This window comes from Mus musculus, chromosome 19 (assembly GCF_000001635.26).
Source record: "Mus musculus strain C57BL/6J chromosome 19, GRCm38.p6 C57BL/6J".
NCBI lineage: Eukaryota > Metazoa > Chordata > Mammalia > Rodentia > Muridae > Mus > Mus musculus.
The window spans coordinates 3,752,501-3,755,855 of NC_000085.6; positions in this window are offsets into that span (position 1 = coordinate 3,752,501).

Here is a 3,355-nt window from a genome sequence, read left to right on the forward strand (position 1 = left end):
CAGGGCTGAGGAATGCAGGGTTTGGAGTGGCAGGGTGATGGCATCAGGCACAGTCCTACCCCCTCTGTGATTACCTGGATCTAGGGTCGGTGGCTGCTCTTCAATCTTCTTTAGTGGCTCTCATCTTTCAGCTACTCTCCCGTCTGTACCTGCAATTATTTTTCTTCCCCAAATCTCATTCACACATCAGGAGGGGTTTGTGTTTCCCACAGCATTCTGGGCAGCAGACACACACTTAGTCATCTCACTGCCTTCCTGCCTGCGTGGACAGCTTGCTGAGACTTTGAACTCTGCATCTCCAGGGGACTGTTCCTCCTTGCAGTTCAGTCTCCGGTACCCACAGCCACACCCTGGTCCTTTCAGTCACCAGGAAGTGCTTGGCTTCTGAAATAGATCATAACTAAGAAGACAAACAAAATTATTTGAACCACTTTCTCTTCAATAAAGGTGATGTTACCGCCAACAGTGCAGCCTGCCCCCACCACGGAGACAAGGACTGCTTGCCACCATTGAGGATGTGGGGCTTAACTCATTGTGGAGTGTGGAGTGCTTGCCCAGCATGCAAAGCCATGCACAGGCTTGGTCCTTAGCACCTGTAATCCCAGCACTTGGGAGGTCGAGGCAGAGAGATCCGGAGTTTATGGTCATCCTTAGCTACACCGGGGAGCTGGAGTACATCATTGCCTTACTTAAAAGCTTTTCTACTCCTGTCTATCTATCTATCTATCTATCTATCTATCTATCTATCTATCTATCTATCTATCGTCTATCTGTTTACTTAGTGTGTATCTTCTGGGTATTCCCTTGCCCATTTTTGTTTGTTTGTTTGTTTGTTTTTATGGAAGATAGCCATAAACTGGTTAGTGCAGAGCCTTAGCCTGGTAGCCTTGATCTCCAAGGGCAGGGTCTGAGTCACACCACCAGGTAAGCCATTTACAGCAGCTCACTCAGCAGGAGTGCTGGCTGAGGAGGAGAGGTGCCCCAGCAGCAGTGGCCCTGCCTCCCACTTCCTTTCTCCTTCCCTATCACCCTCCCTCTCTTCCTTCCTTCCCTCCTCCTTCTCTTCCCTCACCCTCCTTTTTCTCTTTTTCCTCTTATTTTTTCTTTTTCCTTCCTTCTTTCCTCCCTTTGTTTCTTTTTTCTTTTTTAAATTTCACACAGGATTCCTATAGCCCAACTGACCTAATTCCTTCCACTTTCTCCATTAATTTACCCCTGGAAAGAGGAGTCCATGGGAATCCTGGAGGAGCCAGCCCTAGAACGTGCACACAGGAAGGGATTGCTGTTGGTCGTGAATGTCCCTTCCAAGCTTGTGGTACCAAGTGGGTAACACTGCTTTGAAATACGTGGAGCCTTTGAGAGGTGGAGCCTGGCTAAAGGAGGATATCTCAGTGGGTGATCTTATGTCTTATAGTCCAACCAGCTTCCTCTTTCTTCTCTGCTTCCTGATCCATCCAGACGTGAACAAGCAGCATCACACCCCAGCTGCCCCACGTGAGAGCCACCCCACTGCTATGCCTTCCACTAAGGTATATATATATAGACCCTCAAACGTTGAGTAAAAATAAATCCTTCTCCATGAATTGCTCTTTATCAGATATTTGACTCACGCATGGGCCTGGGTAGAAGGGACGTTATTCTCATGAACTGTCTGCATCCCTTCCTCCACTGGAAGTTCCTGCATTGGCAGCATCTGTGGCTGCCCTGCTCCAGGTCACACTCTGGGTGCCCTGTATCTAATGACAGACTGGACCAGGGTTGGGAGTGAAGGCTCAGTACCCTCCTTCCACCTCCACAACTTAAAGTGGAGACCTGCATTCCTGATGGCACCTATCCTGCCCTCCCCTGCGCCACCACACCCGGACTGTCTCCTCTTCCATCCTTTTATCAGTCATCTGCCTAGAATCCAGCTTAAAACACGAATGCCTGAGCAAGGCAAAGCAGCTGGCTGAACAGAGCATCCGTCCTGTGGGAAGTGGGAAAGTTATAAGCTTGACTACTATACAAGAATAGGGCTGAACATGAGACCAGAAGACCCAGAAGACCCATTTCCATGGGACAGCTCCACTCTTCTGGATCCACAAGCTGTTGATACTGTGGCCACCCCAGTCCCTGTGCCTTTGTGGGCTTAGAGAAATCTTGAGATCTGCAGCCAGGCAAGTGGAACTTGGTGGATATGATAGTTCATATATGCTTGGCTCAGGGAGTGGCACTGTTAGAATGTGTGGCTTTGGACTGGTGAGATGGCTCAGTGGGTAAGAGCACCTGACTGCTCTTCTGAAGGTCCTGAGTTCAAATCCCAGCAACCACATGGTGGCTCACAACCATCCATAAGGAGATCTGATGCCCTCTTCTGGAGTGTCTGAAGCTACAGTGTACTTACATATAATAAATAAATAAATCTTTTTAAAAAATGTGTGGCTTTATTGGAATAGGTGTGTCACTGTGAGTGTGGGCTTTAAGACCCTCATCCTAACTGCCTGAAGGCTAGTCTTATCCTAGCACTCTTCAGATGAAGATGTAGAACTCTCAGCTCCTCCTGCATCATGCCTGCCTGGATGCTGCCATGTTCCCACCTTGATGATGATAGACTGAACCTCTGAACCTGTAAGCCTGCCCCAATGAAATGTTGTCCTCATAAGAGTTGCCTTGGTCATGGTGTCTGCTCACAGCAGTAAAACCTTAGCTAAGACAGTGGGTGTCAGTAATAGATGGATCAGTGCACCAACTCTTTGCCTCTTAGCTGGGACAGCTCAACTCTGAGGTGTTTTCCCACTGACATCAGTAGCCCTGCACCACAGTTGGCCCCAGAGTTATACAAACCTTCATATCAGCCTCTTACTTCCTTTTCTGCTTCTCTGACTCCATTGTGGAGCTGCCTGGGGTGGTCTGGGCCTGCATCAGTCAGAGTTCTCTAGAGGAATAGAACCAACACAGTGGATATACACTGTGAAGGATTTTTTTATTTTTATTTTTAGATTGCCAACAGTGGTTGTCTGCACACTGGAGAGGATGAGAGCCTAGGCATTGTTGGGTCCATAAAGCAGACACCTCAGCAGCTCCAGGCCACTGAAGGCCTGGAAGATTCCTGGAGAGCCACTGATCTCTATTTCAGGATTCAGGCTGATGCAACTGGAGTCCAATGGTGCAGTGGTGGCAGTAACAGAGTAGATGCATTCATCAACAAGGGGCAGACATCGGCAGGCAAAAAACAATGGTTTGGGCTGGTGAGGTGGCTTAGCACACAAAGGCACTTGCTGCCAAGCCTGAGAACCTGAGTTTAATCCCTGGAACCTGCATGGTAGAAGGAAAAAACTGACTCCCACAAGTTGTCTTCTGGCCTCCATACTTGTAC